The sequence below is a fragment of the Cryptomeria japonica genome, chromosome 2, assembly GCF_030272615.1.
Source record: "Cryptomeria japonica chromosome 2, Sugi_1.0, whole genome shotgun sequence".
Classification (NCBI taxonomy): Eukaryota; Viridiplantae; Streptophyta; class Pinopsida; order Cupressales; family Cupressaceae; genus Cryptomeria; species Cryptomeria japonica.
Genome location: NC_081406.1, coordinates 508,388,512 through 508,412,092, shown reverse-complemented (window position 1 = coordinate 508,412,092; position 23,581 = coordinate 508,388,512).

The following is a 23,581-nucleotide window of genomic DNA, read 5'->3' as shown; positions in this document are numbered from 1 at the left end:
GCACCAGTAGAGTCTTCCTTCATAGAAATTTGGAGAACTTCCTTGAAAATAGGCCTAAGCCTATCCTTAACCCCAACAACAATGGGATTTGTGATGAAAGTAGGAGAAGATGATGATTCCCATACCATTTCAAAGAAAAACCTGGAAAACAGTCATCAATTGAAGGGTTTTTATTACTCCTCAAATGACTGCTGGAAATTATTTGGAATGCCTTTGCTCACTCTTGATCGCTTGTGATTTTCCTTTGCTTCACTCTGATTTTCTTGAGTGTTGGGTGAGTGAAAATGAGTCCATTTTCCCTTTTTATCAGTGAGTAAATCCTAATTCATCCCTATCATAAATGCTTAGTGATGTACCCTACCTGATGTCAGTTTCATAGTTTTATGATGGATAAACCTACATCAATGATCAATACCACTCTCCAGATCTCTTCCAGAGAATATGCAAGATTTGTAATGAATTTGCCAACCCCTAAGATGTATGCCTCAGTTACCAATTGAATTTCTTGTCAGTGCAGGAATGCTCTGTTCTACCGGTGGAGTTATAGGTGCAGTTAGCGGTGTAGTTGCATCTCCACTTGGTTCTTCATATATTCTAACCCATCTCTTGGTATGATCTTGTTGTATTTCATCTACCTTATGCTTTCCTTTCTCATTTTCTTTATCATTGTTAACCAATGTAGTCTTGCTTCTGCAATACTTAGCAATATGGCCTATTTTGTTGCATGCATAACATGTAACATTGTTCTTTTGAATTGCTTTGACATATCTAATGTCATTCCTTGACTTACATTGATTAGCCAAATTTCCAAACTTTCCACATGCATGACATTTAATAATCATTCTACAATCTTTTGACTTATGACCATATTTCTTTCAATTTGTACATTGATTGGGAACTGAATTGTAGTTTTGATTTGCTCTATTTCTACATTGTCTAGCCATATGCCCAAATTTATTACAAATAAAGCATCTACCATTGAATTTGTAAGCATTAGATTGCCTTACTAGTTTCCTCTGGTCTAATGAGTTCTACATACCGGTTGTCTGATCTTTATTTGCAGTACCAAAGCTTTCGCCTTGTACAAATCCAAGTCCTCTAGAATCTTCACTCTGCCTTTGTCATTTCAATAAATCATCCAACTGTGCAACACTAATCCTGGATTTTTCTATATACTCACTTGCAGTAGTTAGATCATCTCTTAGAGTCATTATTTGTCTCTCTAGCTCTTGTTCATTATTCCAGGATTGTACTAAATCAGTTCTCAATAGATTATTCTCATGAGCCAATCTGCCACATTCTTCAAATTTGTTCTTCAGAGATATAGCAAGATTTTCTTCCTTCTTCTTTTTGTCCTCAATATCTTTTGATAACCTCATAGGTAGGTCTTGCATTTCATTCTTCGTGAACATGTTAGCTTGACTCGGTTTCTGACATTGTAACTTAAGTGCATTTTTCTCTTCATCGACCTGGTTTTGCAAAAGTTCCTTTCTCTTAGCTTGAGCAGATGTTAACCTTTCTTGTAGAACAAGAATGAATTCATTAGCAGAATTCAATTCATCTTGCAATTTTAAGTTCTTCATCCTTTCAACATCATAATCCTCAAGTGCCATCTCAATTTGCTTCTCTATAGTCATATTCAATAATTTCGGTTTCAGGATCTTCCTCAAGTTGCTAAACTTCCTCCAAGGTACCAGGCTCTGATACCAATTTTTGGAATATAATGAATCCAAGAACACTAAGAGTTGTGGAGGGGGGTTAATCAGTGTTCTATCGGTAGCACAAGATTTTAACCTTTAATAACATACATATATAAACCGGTAAATGAAGAAACATATAACATGAAGTAAATAAACCAGCCACATGAATGAACACCATAACACAAAATTTATATGTGGAAAACCTCAAAGAGGAAAAACCATGGTGGGATTTGTGACCCACAATATCAATTCACTCACCATATGAAAGATATTACATAGCATGGGGGCCTACACATGAAGGAAGGCACACTTCCTAGAACACACTGATCAACACAAAAGAGTCTCACTAACTACAAGCTTCTGCTAAGATAAAATAGTACTGGTGAACTTACAAAATGCATCTATAATGCCAAAAAGAGTTCCGGTTAAAGCTTTGTTCTGTACCGGTTTATAAACCCTGAACCCTTCTACCAGTATCTCCTTTCCTCCGAGAATGCTTTACAAACCATCTACTAGTCATAGCATGATATTACATTTGCATACAAATGACCTACATACATATCCTTCGCATCACCTTATTCTACTACCTTGTCATATATCAAAATGACCTATCAGACTGACTTATATACCCTTTACAAACAATATGCCTTATGTCGGCTTACAATACAAAAGATATTCAATGTCAGCCCTATATAATAATAATAATAAAATGTTTTTACAAATAAAACCTTTCGGATCCCAAACTGATGTCTGCTTCACTGAAGTGTTGGATGTTGGTATCGGTGATGACCTTGAATACTCTAACATCACTATCTATCAGTGTATGACTCCAAATGCCGATATATGCCTTCAGTAGAATCTTGTTGTCATCAATGACAACATATGAATCCAATAAGTGTCAATTGCCAATAGTAACAGTCACACGTTTGTCACTTTAGACTATGAATTTGATCATTCCCAAGATAAACAGTTATCTTTACGAGCCAAAACCTTCTAGAAACTCATCACGTGCAACATTATTTCATGGCATCTTCATCATTGATCATCATCTGATCATAAATAATCACAACCAATCTCCAAACTCCATCGGTTAGGGTTCTACTTCTCAACTAGTTAGGGTTATCGGTTGATCTTCACTTCTTCATTACCGGTTGCAATTGACATCAATAAAAACACTTCCTAATATACTTCTTCAATGCAATCTTCATGCAATGCCAACAACCTATTAATCTAGTATGTAAATAATGTCAATTGGGAATGCAAACAATAATTTTATTTAAGAGAAAATTGTATACATCTAATGGATTATTATATCTTGTGCATATTGATTTATGTGTGCCTTCTAGAGTGAGAAGATTGCGGGGAGATAGATACTTTATGTTGCTAATTAATGACTATTCTAGGATGATGTGGGTTACTTTTCTAAGGGATAAATTTGAAGCATTGAAGAAGTTCAAAATATTCAAAGCTAAAGTGGAGACAAAGACAAGATTGAAGCTAAAGTGTATGAGGTCTGACAAACGAGGATAATTCACCTCCGATGAATTTAATTCATTTTGTGAAGAGCACCGAACCAGAAGACAATTATCTTCTCTGAGAACCCCTCAACGGAATGGAGTTGTTCAAAGGAAGAACATAATAGTTTTGGATGTTGCTAGAACTATTTTGATTGAAGGAAATGTTCCCCATATCAATTGGAGAGAATTTGTTATCACTATTGTATACACATTCAACCAGGTGCATATAAAGGGTGATTTTGGTAAGACCCCCTATGAGCTATGGTTTGGTCATGTTCCTGTTGTTATATAGTTCAGAATATCTAGAAGCAAATGTTATATCAAAAGAGATGAGGATATAGGAAAATTTGATGCAGGATGTGATGAAGGAATCATTTTGAGATATTCTACTAAGAGCAAATCCTACTGGTGTTACAACAAGAGACTGAGAAAGATAGTAGAGAGTGTGAATGTGAAGGTTGATGAGAACCATGAGAAGAAAATCAGAGCATGTGGATATGAGTCTGATGATTTAGATGTTACTTCAAATCAAGTGTAGACTGAGAGCATGAAGAAAAATGATCTGGTAGAGATAGAGATAGTGAATGCAGATGTTGCCAGTGAAGAAGTTCAAGAGTGTGAAAATCAGAATAATCAAAATACCCCAAGCTATGTAAGAATGAATCATTCCAAAAATATGATTATTGGTGATAAAAATAAAGGTATGATGACTAGGAGAAGGATTGTTGCTAAAAAGGCATGTTCAATTTCTAAAATTGAGCCTAAAGATGTTGTTGAAGCATGTAAGGATGAAAATTGGGCAAAAGATATGGAAGAAGAGCTAGATCAGATTGAAAAGGATAAAACATGGGAACTTATTCTGAAACCTAGGGACAATAAAGTAATTGGTACTAAATAGGTGTTACAAAATAAGTTGAATGAAGCTAAATAGTTATTAGAAACAAAGAAAGACTAGTATGTAAGGGATACTCACAAATGGAAGGTATTTATTTTGAGGAGACTTTTTCTCTAGTAGATAGGATTGAAGTTGTTTGACTATTTCTTGCATATGCTACTCTTAACAAATTCAAGGTATATCAAATGGATGTGAAGTCAGCCTTTTTGTATGGTGAATTAGAAGAGGAAGTCTACATTGAGCAACCAGATTGATTTTCATTGACAGATGAAGAAGACATGGTATGCAAACTAAAGAAAGCATTGTATGGACTTAAAAAAGCCCCTAGAGCCTGGTATGCTAGATTGGACATGTATTTAATAAAGTTGGGATCCTGCAAAGGTACTGCTAATAGTAATTTGTACTTCAAGATTAATAATAATAATATTTTGATAGTTGAAGTCTTTGTTGATGACATTATTTTTGGAGGAGATGATGATTTGAGTAAGAAATTTGCTAATGATATGCAAAAAGAATTTGACATGTCTTTGATAGGTGAGATGAAGTTCTTTTTGGGATTGCAAATTACACATATTGATAAAGGAATTTGAATATCTCAATCTAAGTATGTGAAGGAATTGTTGAATAAGTTTGAGTTAGATGATTCCAAACGTGGTGGAACTGCTATGGTGACTGGATGTAAGATGACAAAAGAGGATGAATCTCCAAAGGCTAACCAGACCTTCTATAGATATATGATTGGTGGACTACATTTGACTCAGACTAGGCCTAACATTATGAATGTTGTATGCCTTGTTGCAAGTTTTCGAGTTGATCCTAAGGAAAGTCATGCTACTACTGAGAAGAGGATATTCATATACTTGAAGGGAATAGCTAATTATGGTTCGTGGTATTCGAAGGATGATGATTTCACTTTAAATTCTTATAGTGATGTTGATTGGGAAGGTGATGTTGATGACCAGAAGAGAACTACTAGTGGATTATTCTTTTTGGGAAAGAAGTTGGTTGCTTGGACAAGTAAGAAAAAAGATGTGATTTCATCATCTATTGTTGAAGCTAATTATATTGTTGTTGCTAGAAACAACACTCAATTTGTTTGGATGAAGCAGATGCTAAAGAATATTAGAGTTGTTTATGATGAGCCTGTTATTATATATTGTGACAATTCTAGAGCTATCAATATTTCTAAGAATCCAGTATTGCATTCTAAAATAGAGCATATATCAATTAAGTTTCATTATTTGAGAGAGAAAGTTAGTAATAAGGAAGCAAGATTGGAGTATATACCTACAAAGGAATAGATTCTAGACATATTCACTAATCCCTTGCCTACAAAGACATTTCTATATTTGGGAAAGAAGTTAGGAGTCATTTCCCTTCCTTCTAAGAACTAGATGCATTCATTTGTATCGATTTAGTGGACTCCATTCTCTTATCCTGAAATCCAGATTGATGAGTTGGTGTTACTGCTTTGCATGAGTAGTCAGTATTTTGTTCAATTATTCAGATTTGTGATTTTATCCTACTAGGGAGAGATTGTCCTTCTTAGAGGGAGAGATCTATGAGATAATAATGATCTATATATATCTTTGGCATTGTTGTCAAAGGGAGAGAGAAGAGCATGTAGCAAACCCTTAAAGGGGAATTGATCGTTATGATCTTGGGGAGAAATTGTTGGTTGTTGATTTCTTTATTTGAATTGATTTTTTTTCACATTCATATGTTGCCATCAATACCAAAGGGGGAGATTGTTGGATATTAGAGTTGTTGGGATATGTTGTTGTCATTGATGTCAACATATCCCTGTGTTGTAGAGAATTGGTTTGTTGCAGAGACTTGTTTAGGTGATTTATTGTAGATGTGTTGATGTGGTTTATTGGGTTTTGAGATACCTATCTCTAGTTCATTCAATATGATTTTCATGATGCTACATGAAGATTTGGTCAAGTTATGAGGTCTAATAAGACTGGTTTTTAGTATCCTATGCTGCAGAGTTGTAGTATTTGATCCATATTGTTCCGAAATGATTATATCTTGAGTTGTTGATTTTGGAGAATGTTGGGGAAATTCATGTTTGTCCTTTGGTCAAATGGTTCATGATTTGGAACTTCACAAGCATATCTTTCAGTTTGTCAATTGATGTTCTTAAGCTCTGGTGATGTCATAATGATGAATCTTGTTATCTGAACTATTGAGGTGATTGTGGTGAAATTCATGTTGCTTGTTGATTTTCTCTAATCGTGCTCTATGTATTTTTGTGGTCCATGTTGATCGTGGTGTACGTTAATGAATATTTATTGGTCTAGTGGTATTCTTTGTGTTATGCAACATTTTCGATGGTATAGTGTGTTGTGGATGATCTTTGTGAAATATTTGGTGGTGTAGCATGTTCGAGGATTTGATTGTAGTCCATGCTATGTTCTTGCTAACATTGTATTGGTCTGTTTATGAATTTATAAATTGTGTGATGTAATTTTGTAATTAGGTCTTATGTGTTGAGCCAACCTTAAAATTAAGGTTGATGATTTGTTTAAATAGGAATTGTGATCATGTAAGTTGGGTGTCCATGAGTGTCTGCGATTATGTTTATGATATGAGATTATATTGTATGTGCGAATAAATGAATTTATCATTCAGGAGTGTGGAAGACAAGAGAAGAATTTTTGTGCAGACGGTGTGCTTAACCAAAACCATAACCAAGCATTTAGAGATACTATTCTTTCCGTGTTGACTTGAATTTCATCATCAGAATACTACTTGTAACATGTTAGTTTCACAAAATACAAAGGAAATGCTACAGGAAATCCAAACTCAACCAATTAAACTACATGAAATGAATATTAAAATAAAAATATTATTTTTACCTTCATGATTTAAGTCTCATAATGTCCTAACTCCACTATTCCTCATTGCAGATGATTTGCTCTCAGACAAGCACTGGTAGCTTCTAAGATGGCATATGAAGAATGGAATGATAAATGATAGTTAATTGATAGTATGATATTCAATGCAAATGATTTAAAGCTAAATGCTAATGCTAAATGAGAAATGCTAAATTGCTAATTGCTTCAAGATCAAAACTCATGGATACATAAGTTTTCTCAAATTGTTAACTGAAACCCCACTTGAAGACTAACTCTTTCTCAACTCAAACTCCCACATTTATAGACTTTGAGAGGATACGATGATGTGTCTTGGATCAATGGTCATGATCAGATCTACAAATTTGGATGGCTATGAGCAAAGGTGAAGGTTGAGAGAAAGGGGGAAGGAGAAGACAACTGTCACTCATCTCACCTTGATTGGTTTTACTGACTGGGGGAATCTAGGGATGGTTGGAGAAGATTTAGGCATGAGAGGACAACTGGACTCAAGTCCTTCCTAAGATGTAGGGATATTGGAGAGAATATAGAAGAAGGTTAGGAAATATGTGTACGTACACAATATTTCATTTATTTTGGAAGTTGAAGATAAGTGGCTAATAAATGTTTAATTTATTTTAATTTTGTTGAATTAATTTAGCCACATGATGGATGAGTTGGCAAAGGAAAGATGAAGCGGAGATGGAAGATGAGTTGGAAATGAAATTAAATAATTTAAGAAATCATTTAATATTTGAGACTATAGGATAGAAGCATAACCATTAAATATAAGATATTTAAATGATTGATTTGAAGGATAATTAAATATTAAATATTTAATTAATTGATTAGAGGAATAATTAAATATTAGATATTTAATTAATTTATTAGAAGAAAAGGATAAATGAATTAATTAATAAAATATTTCAATTAAATTAATTAATAGAAAGACATGAAATGAACTAAATAAATTAATCTTTTCAAATTAACTATTTAATAGAAGAATAATTATTAAATAAATATTAAATATTTATTTAATCTCTCATAGCCATTTTTATGTGTATACATTTTGCCCCTCTTTGAAATGATGTTGAGACAACATTGTTTCAAAGATTAAATCAAGTCTTGATAGTGCACCTGATGGAGATAAAAATCTTGATTGTGTGCCCCCTTGGGAGATTGATCGTGAAATTGTTGAAAATTTTGGATAAGCGATTAATCTCACGATAATTGAAAAGGTCCTTCAATTACATTCATTTATGAAAAATAAATAAAATTTCCCCATTTAAAAGTATTAATTACCCTTCCAAATGATAAATATAAAATTAACCAAAGTTAATTTTAATCTCATTTGCATCCTTGTCAGCTTGCGGAGAGAATTGTCATTGGTGAGGTGGAAAAATGGTGATTTTGTTTGAGAACCATCGATTTGAGCGTGTTCAACGATATTAGCGACCTCCTGACTATGGTTATCTGGTATGTACCTTATCCTAAGATTTTCCTTGCTTTTCGGCACGTGTGAGGCTATTTTGAATTTTTTTGATTTTTTGATTTGCGCATCTGCATTTGATGTTAACGCTTTTGATAGTTTAGCACATTTGTTTATTTTGTTCACACCTTTATGATGTATGTTAGTGCTTTCATTATGTTAGCACTTATGTTTTGAGTGTTTGTGCATATGTTAAAAAAGGTAGCACATATGACTGTTTCACGCTTTTGTTCCAAGTGTTAGCCCTTTCATGAAAAAGGTTCATGCATATATGTGTTTCAATGCGTGTGTTCAATAGGATAGCGCTTTTGTTTCAGATGAATTTGTTTGATGTTGTTCATGTTAAAATTCATTTTGATGATGTGATTGATGTATTTTGATGTGCAATTGTGATTGATAGGTATTCGATTGATGTCTTGATTGATAGAATTTTGATAATGTTAATTGATAGGATAAACGATTGATTGATGTGATTTGATTGGTAAATTGATAGATTAGCTCTAAGAAACTGATTCAATTTTTGATGAAGAGCATAACAGAGTTTGATTGAACTCCTTGATTGATAGAAAACCATAATGGATAGGTTAAGATTGATTTGATAGCCTGATTTGCTTCATTTGAAAAGATGTACCAATTGTTGATGTGATAGATTAGCAATCACTTTTATTTGATAGATAGATGAATGATAATTGATAGAATTCTCTTGGTAAATAGAAGAAACTCAATGTGCTCTAGTGTCGGGATAAATTCCCAGCCATGCGCCACTTAGTGCCAGAGCTTACACAGGCTGAGATTAGACACATAGATGCCTGTAGATTATGCAAATGGTTATATATGCCTGATATTACCGATAATAGGGGATTGTTGACTATCTTAGTAGAGAGATGGCATAGCGAGCATAACACTTTCAACTTGCCCACTAGTGGGATTAGTGTGACACTCAAGGATGTCTACAGGATTATCCACATACTCATGACTGGTGATTTAGTCTAGTATGATTTTCAAGATCGTGGAGGGAAAGAGGCTTGTAGAGCCGTATTTGGTGATGAGAGCATTTCCAGAGGAGAGATCCAATGGGAGGATATGATCATGTATTACAAGACTCTCCCCATGATTCTTACAGGTTTGATTGGGGGATTTATCTGTCTAGACAGGAGATCTCAAGGTTTTGTTGTTGGTTGGGGTGAGATTCTTCAGAGCATGATGTAGCATCGGACTCGATATGCTTGTGGTGTTTGCATGCTCGCTCATTTGTATCATGATCTTCATCACGTTGTTTTCGATGAGAGCACTAGTCTGTCTACAAGATGCACACTTTTACAAATCTGGTGTTGGGATCACATTGCTATTACTCAGCCTATCCATCATAGTTCATGGTGAGAGGCAAAAATATGTCTATTTATATGCAAGTATCCTTACTTTGCATAAGCTGGGTAAGATGGAGTATTGGCATTGGGTTCTAGATTCATTGGATAGTGTTATTTGGAGACCTTATATCGACTATGAGCCATGGATGGATGATGCATGTACATTATCATATATTATGCATAGTAGATATCTCATTGGTCGGACTCCATACATTATTGAGTGGCAGTTGATTAGTCACATTTTGAGACAGTTTGGTATCATTCAGCACATGCCTACTGGTGTCACATATGCATGACGGTACAGGGATAGGTGAGATTGTGGACCATCTTTGTCTTTTGAGATAGCATGCATAGAGTTTCTGGCTACTCCTAGGGTAGCTTATGATTTGAGATTCCACATTCTAGATCTTGGGGTGACTGTAGATTATGCTCAGTACATGCTTGCACACCCATTTCCTTGCATTACTAATCCAACGGACCCTCCTCCTAGCTCAGGAGACAAGGAGGATGATTCAGATGATCCTATCATTAGGAGACAAAGACGAAGATGAGAGCTTAGAGTTTCTCAGGAGGCCAAAGGTGATGTAGATGAGGGAGGAGATGGAGGTGGAGGCAGCAGGAGACCCAAATGGAGAGGTCAATTGAGAGTCTATGGAGGAACTTTTAGATATGTTGGCAGGATTGGGAGAATATTTCCCATGGGTAGGAGAGAGGTAGGTATGAGATCAGTGAGAGGGTTACCCTCTACAAAAGGAGGCAGGATTACTAGACTGGATGGGGGTTGCAGGAGGCATTGATTTTGGTCATATTCAGCCAGATCCTAGGGTTATTACAGGTCATGGTGGAGAGGAGGAGGATCTAGAGGATCATGTTCCTCTCATTAGATGATGGGTTTTGAGAGCTACTTAGGCTGAGATTCCACAAGGTGGATAGGGAGTTGGAGATGAGGGGATTCAAGGTCATGTTCCTCAGTAGGATGTGCCAAAGCAGGATACCTTGGAGAGTCTTAGAGCACAGATAGATCAGCTTAGAGCACAGGTGCAAACACTCATGGCAGAGAGAGACAAGGTTGTTAGGAGACAATAGGATACTCGGGTTCTTCTTGATGACATTCAGCAGGTTGGATTGGGCACTCTCTCAGCTGATACCATTAGAGCACTATTTTAGGCCAGGAAGGAGACATCACACTAGTGATGATTATATGAGGATTTATTCGCAGAGAGGTAGAGGGCAGGTAGCTATCATACCACTATGAGGATAGATACTAGTAGCGGTGGAGTCGTGGGACCTCCTCAGAGGAGTGGTTATCATGTAAGACAGGCATCTAGAGGATCTTCTCGCCCACAGCCATAGAGACGGTTAGAGTCAGGTGGTAGTGGTACAGGACAACCTTGACTTTATTTATATTAATGAGGCATTTGTATTTATGATCTGATATCATTATATACTTGGACTTTTAATTGTTTTATGATGATCTATATGAAGACATAGACTCTATATGATGATCTTTTATTATGCATGTTACTCTATATGCATTGATTACATGGATGATGTTATAATGATCTTTTCTTTTCTTTTACTTTTCATGATGATGATGTTCTATATGATGTAATGATGATGAAATGAAAAATGCTTTTGATTTTTTATTTTGATGGTCATGGATGCAAATGATAATGATTACTAACTTAAATAATGCAAATGCAATGATCTATATGAGAATGTAAATAGATTTTGATTTAATATTAAAATTCAAATGTTTTCTATTTTGATGACCTAAAAATGCAAATGATGATTATGAAATGCAATTTATGGATGTGTATATGTAATGCTTATAATGCATATGAATCTAAGTGCAACCTGGCAACTAAATGATCTTAATGGATAAAAAGAACTATAATGATAATGATCCTAATGTAAATAATAATGATGATATACTACATGAGTATGAAATGCACTTAATGGAATACAAACTAATGCAATGATTGAAATGCAATTAAATCAAATGAAAGATGATTAAAATGATTATAAAGATGAATGCACCTACAATGATCAAATGTAAAAAAAAAAATTGTCCAAGTATACTCAATCTTTATTTATGCTCGTTGATCTATGAATGAAATGATATGCTTATAATGCAACTGACAATGAATGCTTATAGTGTAGATGAATATTGAGCTAATCTAAAAATGATCTAACTAAAATGGTACTTTCATTCTTCATATGCTATCTTGTAATAGTGCTTGATTTTATCATTGACATTTTTAAAATGTTGTAAGAAAATACAAGCAACTTGACATAAAGATCCATGTTGACCTGAGTATTTCTTACATGGATTTTGATAGAGCAAGTCTATACAAGCAACTTGATATGATGAACCAAGCTGACCTGAGTATTTCTTGTAGAACAAACAAGGATTATCTCCTTTCAAGCATAACTTGGAATGTCCTCCTTGATTATTTGTCGATCATTTATTTAGACAAGTACATACCTTAATAAGAGATAAACCACAGACAACAAACAAAGAAAATAATCATGCCCCATCATAGCTTCTCTAGTCATGGACATCCTTGAGTCGCATAAAGTACATGATTAGCAATAAAATCAAGATATAAACATTGAATCTTGTATGTCATTCACATGTTCTCATGGTCATTAACAGATATAATCATCTTTAATGATAATTGATAATCTTTTATTACTTGTTGGTTGATTGTTTTTTTTCTGAGTTGCATGATTCAGTTGTTTATAAAAGGCCTTGATCTTTGTTTCTTTGTTGCTCATTATCTATTTCAAAACCCTAGGTGTTTTTGGATTTTTTAAGTTTTTTGAATGTTTTTGGATTTTAAAATATTTAAAAGATCAACTTATCAAAAGGATTTAGGATTTTTCCCCCAGCGGAAAAAAAACTTTATTATGGATGCACGAAAAAATGATCAAGATCCAAGCCATGGTAGGATACAAATGCAGATTGATTGATTTTGATAAATTCTAAGATAGTGACTATGATAAGTATGTCAAAGATTGATATATATTGGTAAGTTGCATATTTCCTACTAGATGGTTCAAAGCAATGGATGTGAAAGATGAAATGGATGAGCTAGAATAGATGGAAGCGGTAGATGTGATAGGATGGAGTGGATAGGTGCACGAAGCAATCTCATAGATGGAAGAACTCACTTTTTAGATAACGCCTATTTACTAGGTTTTCACAATCTAAATTTATTACATTTTTTCCATATTTTGATTTTTTTCTTATTTTTTGTTTTTGTTGTTTTATGCTTTTTAGGGATTTTCTGCTCTATTGATTTTTATTGATTTCTTCAAGACTTTATATTCCTTTTACTGATTTTTCCCAGGATTTAATATCTCAAGCATAGAATTTCTTGAGATGGATGGAATTGATAGGTTCATCGAACCAATCACCTTTAGGAGTAGATAACTTGTATGCTCCTGAGCCATAAGCTTCTTCTATGACAAAAGGACCTAACCAATTTGGTTCAAATGTACCTTTCTTTCTCGGTCTTATTGATTTATTGGATTCTCCCTTAGAACTATATCTCCAATCTGAAAAACGTGTGGCTTTAATATGTGATTCTAACTTCTTTCCATTCTTTGTTGATATACCTTCAAATGATCTGTTGCATTTTGGTGACATTCCAAAATCAACTCAAGTTCTTGAAGTCTAGGGACTCGTTCTTCTTCTTTTGGTATAAGACCTTTCAAGGAAACTTGTAGAGAAGGTATCTCTACTTCTATTGGTAATATGACTTCTGATCCATAGACTATGAAATATAGAGTTACCCCCCATTGGTGTGTGGATGCTGGTTCGATATGCCCAAAGAGAAGGATTTAGCTAAATGTGCCAGTCTTTTCCAGCTTCATTAACTGTTTTCTTCAATATTTTCAAGATAGTCTTGTTTGATGCCTCAACTTGACCATTTCCTTGTGTATAATATGCAGTAGAAAACCTATGTTGGATATGGAATTTCTCACATAGTTCCTTCACATCTTGATTCTTAAATGGTCATCCATTATCAGTGATAATGGTCATAGGAACTCCATAGCGACAGATTATATAATTCAAGATGAATAATGTACCCAAGAAGTTTTCCAGACGTTACTCCGAATGCACATTTCTTTGGATTTATTCTTAACTGATATCTTTCAAGCCTATCAAAGATCTTGCCCAAGATGTTCAAATGTTCTTTTCTTGTATGAGATTTTGCAAGTATATCATCTACATAATCTTCCATAAATGTATGCATCATATCATGAAAAATTATTGTCATAGCTTGTTGATAAGTTTCTCCTGCATTTTTAAGCCCAAATGGCATAACATTCCAATAGTAAGTACCCCATGCATAGGTGAATGTTGTCTTCTCTTGATCTACAGGGGTGATTCTTATTTGATTGTATCCTAAAAAATCCATCCATTCATGAAAACATCTCATGTCCTGCTCCACAATTATATCAATGTTGGGTAGTGGGAAATCATCTTTGGGACATGCATTGTTCAAATCTCTGAAATCAGTGCAAACTGTTATACTTTTATCTAGCTTTGACACTGGCACAATGCTTGAAACCCATTCTGGATAGGCAACAGGTCTTATTACCTACATCTAATAGTTTTTTTAGCTCATCTTTTACAAGGAGAGCTATGTGTGGATGCATCTTCCTTAGCTTTTGTTTAACTATTTTTTCTTTTAGATCCACATTGAGATGATGCATGATAAGATCTAGATTAAGTCCTGGCATGTCTGCATAGGACCAAGAAAAATTTATCTGTCTTTGTTCGAAGAATTCTATGTATTGTTTCCTCTCTTTATTTGATAATGATGTAGCATAATGAAGTATCTTTGGATCCTTTGGTGTGCCAATGTTTATTGCTTTTGTTGGTTCTATTAGAATAGCAGATCTCTCCTAAAAATATGTAGGGACCATGTCAAACTTTCCATCTTCTGGCACCTCAAAGAGTTTTTCACCGTCAAATATGTCCTTTTTTTTCCTCTTGATTGATCTAGTGGTGTCATGAAATGGTTTTCAACACTAGGTCTTTTTCCTTGTTTTATTTTAATTTTGCGACTAGAAAGTTTGGTATTCTCCTAACTGCAAGAAACATTACTTGATTCCTCAATGGAAGATATCTTAGGTGCTATGGGTTTGACAACATTAATATACATAGATAAGTCATGGTAATTATAAAAGACATCCAATTCAAGGTTTTCTAGGTCATCCCGATCAATTAGTTTTGGATGAAGAAGGGGTAAGTCATAGTCATCGTCATTATTAGGTGCTTCAAGGTTCATGACATGATAGTCATAATTTGGCATAGAGTAGGTAATGTCATAAATAGAATGATCTTGAGGATAGTCTCTCCCAAGTGTTCTCCAATCAGTTCTAACAAAATCAGTATTAGTATTTTGTGGTTCACACTCAAGTGACTCTTCATCTGACGTTTGTCCCTCAAATGAATGAATTATATCAACACACACATCTTTAATACTGCAAGTTCCTTCTTGATTAATTTCAATAGATTCATTTGTATTTTGAAGTTGACATACTTCTACACATGATACAGAGGATTCTTTTGCTAGCTTTTGTCTTCTCTCAAACTCAGCTTCTTCTGGATTAATAGTCAATCCTACTTGACTATCTCTTAGTTTTTCTATGGTTCTTCCATACCTTGGTACATCTTGCTCCTCATTTGATAGAAATCTGATATTTCCTGATGCTTGATCAATATATGTTTGTGCTTCTTGTAGCATTACTTCTTGGTCTTTTTCATCCTCTTTCTTTTGTTGTCTTGTATATGCCACTTTTCTCTGGATTTTGAGTTCTTATTGTCTTCTTTCTAACTCTATCTTTTGTTTTGTACAAGACAAATCTTCATTTGTGATAGTTGCTTGTTCTTCATTCTTTTATTCACTTGATACACTAGACGATACATTTGGACCCCATTCATATTCATTTGAATCTTTCTTTCAACCATTGTCTAGGATTACACCACTGTACCATACAAGAATATTGTATGGTGCAAATAGTTCTCTGATTTCTGCCATCTCTTCTTTTACTACTTCTAGAATATCTTGTTTAGATTTAGCATTTGCTCATATTCCTTGAACTTGTTTACAAGATTCTTCTTCTCTTTTGATTGCAAGTTATTCTTGTTGTTTCTCATATTCTTCTTGTTTTTTTCTTATTGGCTACTATTTATGCTACTTGATATAGCTTTTCTTGCCATTGTTCTTCTTTAGGGACTGATTTCTTTCTCCACTTTGGTTGTTGATAATTATGTTATTTTTTATTTGATTTTGGATATCCAAGTCCTAATTTATCTTCTTTATATTGTGAGTGAGGACAAATGGGTTCTGAAATACCTTGTTGTCACTTACCAATTGGTCCTTTTCCTTCTTATCCCATTTTGTGCACGATCCTATAACAATTGCCATATTGCACTATGGGAATATTGACTTCTGCAACTATTGCCATAGTTTCATTTTCATCTTTGTACAACCAACCAAGAATGTCCTTGTCTTCATTTTCTTCTACAAGTGTTCCATCTCTAACAAATGCTCCATCAAACATTTCTTTTGATTTTTCTAAGATCCGTGGTTGGATATTTGTAGGCTTTCCATATGATTTAGGTGAAAGTAGAAAATTATGCAAAGAATATTTTCGGATGGTATTTCCATAAAGTTAATAAATTTTGCAGAAATCAAGCTTGAATAGGGCCTAAGTCATTTTTCTATCAGGGAAATTCAACAACATTTCTTAAAAGTTGCACAACTTTTGCCTCGGGTGTCAGATTTTTGCAAACAAATACTTGACGGAAAGATGGAAATGAGAACTCTCTATTATTGTAGGTCTAATTGAAATTTTTTGCCTTTTTCTATCAAATATTAAAGGTTGTATTAGCTGCTTTATTTTCTCTTCAACTGGTCATATCTTTCTCCTCACAACTCTGTTTTTCAAAAACTAATAGTTGTTGGAAAGGTATTGAGATAAATTAAGCAATTATAAGGCTAATTTGTTTCAGATCTTGTCTCAAATTATTTGAATTTAAAATCTCTATTGGTTTCTTAAAAGAATTGTAATCTGATAAAAAGCTCTGTAAATGCACTAATTATAAAGTGTCAACCTTGTAATATTTGGGGGGTGATTTCTGAGACTAGTGAAAAGGGGGGGGGTGTCTCTTGTGCCTTCTTTCTTGCACTTTTCCGGATTCTTTGCAATCTTCTTTTGTACTATCATGGATTCATCTATAGTTCCACTTTTAACACCATATAATTATTTTGAATGGAAATCTAAGATGATAAGATATCTGAAAAGACATGGATATCATCGTGTTACTATGGGACTTGAAATTGAACCTCAAGATGCTGCAGAAAAGATTAAATGGTTTAATAAATGTGATGAAGCTTTTGGTACTCTATGTATGTCAGTCTCTCCAGACCTTCTTTTTCACATTGAATCTGCCACTACACCAAATGCAGTGTGGACCACTTTGGAAAACCTCTTTGGTAAGCAGGATGAGCTAAGAGGTCATCAGTTAGAGAATGAACTCATAGGTTTGAATCCAACCAATTTTGATACTATACAAGACTTCTTCACTAAACTTAAGTCTGTAAGATTGCAGTTGGAATGGTGTGGAACTAAGAAAGATGATAAGCAACTGATCTTGAGTATTCTTTCTAAGCTTGGTCCTAACTATTCAGTGTTTGTTTCTACATTCTATGCTACAAAATGTGTCGTAGGTACCACATTCAAAATGCCTTCTCTAGATGAATTTGCTATAGAACTCACTAGGGAGCAAGACAAATTGGTTCAAATGGGTACAATAAAACCCTCTAAGTCACATGCCTTAGTTGTAAATCAAGGCACAAAAGAACAAAAAGGGTCTAGTAAGCAAGATAAGAAACAAAAGAACCAAGGAGAGAAGAAAAAAGATCAGAAATCTGCTACTTCAAAAGTAGATAATCAGACCTCTTCATCAAGAGGTGAACAACCTAAGAAGGAGAAGGTCAAGTGTTCTTATTGTAAGAGGCCTAGTCATGATGAACATAAGTGTTTAAAGAAACAAATCGATCACCTTTCAAATCTTGTTGAAAATAATAATATCAAGGTGCCTGATTCAATCAAACAGAGTTCATCAGAAGGATCTTCTAAGGATACAGATAAGAGTAAAGGGAAAGGAAAGGGTAAGGCCCTAGTTGTTGTTTCTTCACAACCCAATTCTTGGATAATTGACTCGGGTGCTTCACACCACATGGCTTCTTCAAAAGATGATTTCACCTCTTTAGAGCCATGTTCTATGCCTTCCATACTAATGGGTGATGACACTCCAGTTGAAGTGCATGGGAGAGGGTCTGTTGATGTGGGCAAAGGAACATTTAAGGATGTCCTTTATGTTCCATCTTTATCAACTAATCTCCTATCTATTTATCAGATCACTCACACTGGTTCTAGCAAGTGAGTTGAGTTCACACCAGATACAATGGTAATCAATGAAATGCATAATGGGTCTACTATTGTTGTGGGAAAAGCAGATCATCAATCCAGATTATATCAGTTTTCTCACTTTGTTCCTGACTCTCCTTTGACAGTTTTACTCACTCATGTAGATGAGATTAGTTGTTTGTGGCATCAACGATTTGGCCACTTGAACTATCGTTACTTGCAACAACTTAGTCAACTGGACATGGTTTCAGGGTTGCCTTCTATTCGACTTTCTGATGGAGTTTGCCAGGGATGTATTCTTGGTAAGCATCCCAAGGAGAAGTATGATAAAGGAAAAGCATGGAGAGCTCCATAGCTATTGGAGTTGGTACATAGTGACTTGGCAGGACCATTTCCACAACCATCTTTTAGCAGGGCTAGATATGTCTTAACATTTATTGATGACTTTTCCAGATTTACATGGGTTTACTTTCTCAAACAAAAGTCTGAGGTATTTGAGAATTTTGTAGATTTCAAAGCTTTTGCAGAGAAATAATCTAGGAAGTTCATCAAGATTTTGCATACAGATAATGGGGGTGAATATGTTAATAATCAGTTTGGACAATTTTGTGCTTCAGAAGGTATCAACATGCAACACACAGTTCCATACAGTCCTCAGCAGAATGGTGTTGCAGAACAAAAGAATAGGTCCTTGAAGGAGATGGCAAATTGTATGATTCACTCCAAGTCTTTGGCACCTCAGTATTGGGCAAAGGCCATCAATTGTGCATGTTACATCCAGAACTGAGTTCCTCATAAAGCTGTGAAGGGGGTAGCTCCTTTTCAAGCTTGGACCGGTCGAAAACCTACAGTTAAGCATTTTAGAGTGTTTGGTTCTCTTGCATGGGCCCACATTCTAGTAGAGAAATGCAAGGATATGGATCCGCAGAGCAAGCCTTGCATATTTATTGGGTATCCAGATGATGTCAAAGGGTATAGGCTTCTCCATCCCTCTACACATGAGTTGTTCATTAAGAGGAGTGTTCATTTTGAGGAGAGTTCTTTTATTTCTTCTCATACCACTTCTCCATCCTCTATCACATTGGAGACATTGCATGATGATGACAGTTCTTCTGAGGATCTTAATCCTCCTAATCCTGATGAGGAGTCTTCTTCCTCCACTTCAGATGGTGATAGTGATGGTGAGGATTCACATTCTTCTCATAGTCATCCTTCAGAGGTTGATGATTCTCCCCCAGACTCTCCAGCTTCAATGCCTCTTTGGGCTCGACAAACTTTTGAGTCAGCAGGAGATTGGCTTGGTGATCCATAAGATTCTAGAAGAACTAGGTCACAATTTCAGCAAGCTCCACATCTCTTCATTGCTTCAGCTTCTAATACACAGTCTTTTCGAGAAGCTTTAGGTGTTCCCGAATGGGATGCTACAATGCAAGAAGAGTTTAATTCCTTGGAAAGGAATCACACATGGGATTTAGTTCCTCTTTCTAAGGGAAGGAAACTTGTTCGATGCAAGTGGATCTATCAAACAAAATTTGTAGTAGATGGGTCGGTTGATAAGTATAAGGCTCGCTTGGTAGCAAAAGGCTTTTCCCAACTTCCAGGGGTTGATTACTCTGAGACTTTTGCTCCAGTTGCTAAGATGAATTCCATCCAACTTGTCCTTGCTATTGTTTCAACCCATCATTGGGAAGTTCATCATATGGATGTCAAGAGTGCATTTTTTCATGGTGATCTTCAGGAGGAAATCTACATGGAGCAGCCATAAGGGTTTGTTCAAGATCCTTCACTTGTGTGTCGATTTCGAAAGTCTCTCTATGGCCTCAAACAAACTCCTCAAGCTTGGTATGCCAGGATGGACTCCTTCCTTCTGACAGTTAGTTTTACTCAATGCCATTCTGATCCAAACGTCTACATTCTTCACCAGGATGATACTCTTACATTTCTAGTTCTCTATGTTGATGACTTGTTGATCACAGGGAGTCACTCATACACCATCAAGGTAGTGAAAATTGCTCTACATGATAGATTTATGATGTCAGACTTGGGTCTTCTACATTACTTCTTGGGAATTGAGATTACTCAATCTTCTTCAGGCATCTTCCTTGGACAACCCAAGTATGCACTCGATATGCTCTCTAGCTTTCGCATGGCTAATTATAAGCTTGCACCTACTCCTTTTTTTTCTAGGGTCAAACTTGAGGCTAAGTTCTCTTCACCCTTGGTTGATAGCACTTTATATCGACAAATTGTTGGGAGCCTCATCTACTTGACTCATACGAGACCTGATATTTCATATACGGTGGGCATGGTCTCGAGATTCATGCAGGAGCCACACGAGTTGCATTGGAAAGTAGCTAAGTGGATTCTCCACTACATTCAAGGTACTCACAATTATGGAATTCAGTATGCAGCAGGCATGGATATTGACTTGGTGGGATATACGGATTCAGATTGGGCGGGTGATTCTCAGGATCGCAAATCCACTTCAGGGTATTGCTTCAAACTTGGTTTTGGTCCAATTTGTTGGTCGAGTAAGAAGCAGTCTGCAATTTCTCTTTCATCAATAGAGGTTGAGTATCAAGGGGCAGTTAATGCCACCACTGAGGCTATTTGGCTTCAGAATATTCTCACTGAGTTTGGTATTCCAGTTAGGAAGCCTACTATCATCTTTTGTGATAATCAAAGTGCTATACAAAACTCAAGAAATCCAGTTCATCACCAGAGGATGAAACACATTGAGATACATATGCACTATATTCGGGAGCTCATTCAAGAAGGCATCATTGATCTTAAGTATTGTTCTACAATGGAGCAAACTGCGAACATCTTCACCAAACCCTTCACCAAAAGCAAGTTCTTTCATTTGTGATCTCTGCTTGGGATACAACAAGTGTCTACTTTAGGAGGGACTTCTTAGTCCTCCTTTCTTTCTCTCCTTATTGAGGGGGGGGCTATTCCTCTTATGGGGGGCTTCTTCTTTTGGTGGGGCTATTTATGTACATGGGTACCTAACATGGTTGCATTTACCGGGACCCATATTTTCACCCACCTAAGCTACACTTAAGGGGGGGTGTTAGTGTAGGTTTTTTATTTTCCTTATGTTAGGGGGTATTTATTTTTCCTACACATATATTATTTAAGCTTGCTTAGGTTAATAGGAGTGGTTTATATGAGGACACATGATGAAATATTTCAGGTACATGTGTAACTCTCCACCTCACATGGGTAGTTGAGTTACACACCCTCTTTTGGCTTGTTGTGCCACCTCTCATAACCACTATTTTGTCATTTCCTAAGTGGGTTATGGGGTAGTTGGGTTTCACACCCTCTTTTAGCCTTATCTGCCAACTTTCTCAACTCCTTTTTTGTCTTCATGTAAGGAGGTTATGCCACATGTTTTGGCATTTACCAAGAAGGTAAAACATCCCTCTTTTTATGGGGAGTAGGAGTTAATGCACCCCTTGGATGTATATGCTTATATTTTTCTATATAATAAGCACTATACTCTCACCTTCACTAGTCAAGTAGGTGAAGTGATAGCTCAGTGAGAGTCTTCTTCAAATTCTCCTCTTTGTCTCTATTTCTCTCTCATATTGAAATTATCTTATTCAGCTATTTTGATTTTTGATCATCCGTTGTGTGAGGAGTTGCATGTGATCTATGACTGACATCAGATCTTGGCTTGATTCTCGCTTCTCGCAGAATCTCACAGGTTTCACATAAATTTTCTTGAATTTCTTAGGTAGGATATATTGATTCTTTGTTATGTGGAACTCTTGTATCTTGTGTTGGCTTCAGATTATTGCAATATTGGCTAGAGTTTGCAATTATAATGACCTCTTGTCCCTTATGAGGAAACTTTATGCATTGGTGATATGTAGAAGGAACTGCTTGCATGTTGTGAATCCATGGCCTTCCCAGAAGAATATTATAAGAGGTTCAAATCTAAAACCTGATATAATATATTCCTTTCCATAGGTCCTTTTTTGATTGGTAACACCACAGTTCCTTTAGAAGAATTATCTTCCTCATCATAAGCCTTTATGGTTATTTTCTTCTTTGGATCTACTGCATTTTCTGAATATCCCAAAGCCTTTATTAAAATTAATGCAAAAATGTTTAAACCAGCTCCACCATCTATGAATATGTGTTTGACACGAGTTTTATTAATGGTGACTTCAACATGTAAGGGAGCATTGTGAGGATGTTGCAAGGATGTGTCATCATTTTCAAAAAATGATAAGCAATGAGGGGCTATAAGTTGTCCCACCATGTTTTGAAACTGATCTACATCCAAGTCTTTTGAAACTGTTGTTTCCGTTAGAGATTTTTCTAAAATTTCTTTATGCATAGCTAAAACTTTGAGAAGTTCCAAAATTGATATTTGAGTAGGCATTCTTTGCAATTGTTCCACTAAGTCACATTGTCATAATAATGTTGATTCATTTGTTATACCTTGAAATGTGACCTTCCCTTTGCTTCTCATAATAACGTTGATTGGTTCTGAAGGTGTGTTATCTTTAACAATGATGACATTTACCACATCATCATATGTATAAGTGTAGTTCGCTTTGTCTTTACCTTTGTCATCTTTTGATTTAGATTGTTCACATTTTTCATTGTTTGGAAGAGGAGTTTTGAAGGCTAGGTGGGATTCATTTGTCTTATGACTGTCCACTATGATAGTTCCATTATCGATTAAATCTTGGATAAGATGTTTCAATATTTGACAAATATTAGTTTGGTGTCCTTTATTTCGATGGTAATTGCAAAAACAATTGTCGTTCCACCAATTAGGTTTGACTTGTGGTTCATAACTTCTTATTTTTGGTAAAATAATCAGTTTGTTTGCAAGAAGAGTTTTCAAAGTTGATTCCAAGGGTTCTCCAATATTTGTAAATTTCCTCTGAGGATTGGAGAAGAAAGAATTGGATTTATTATTTTCATGATTGTTATTTCTTGGGATTTGACTCTATAGATTAAATATTGGTTGTTGTTTCGTAGCATTATTGTCATAAATTCCTCCATTGATGACATTCCTATTCTTTTACCAGATTTTGGGTTTGTTATTGTTGTTCTTGTTCTTGTTGTGGTTGTTGTAAGAATTATTGTAAGTTTTAGCTCTCATTTCTTTACCATTGCATCTTCTATTTCTAGACCATTCTCAATCATCTTAGCGAAAGAAGGGTATTGTACTTTTAGACGATAACTCATTTTACTGATAATATTATCAATGAATATGTCCATTTTTTCTTGGTCAGGTATATCTCTCGGATACCTATTAAACATCTCTTT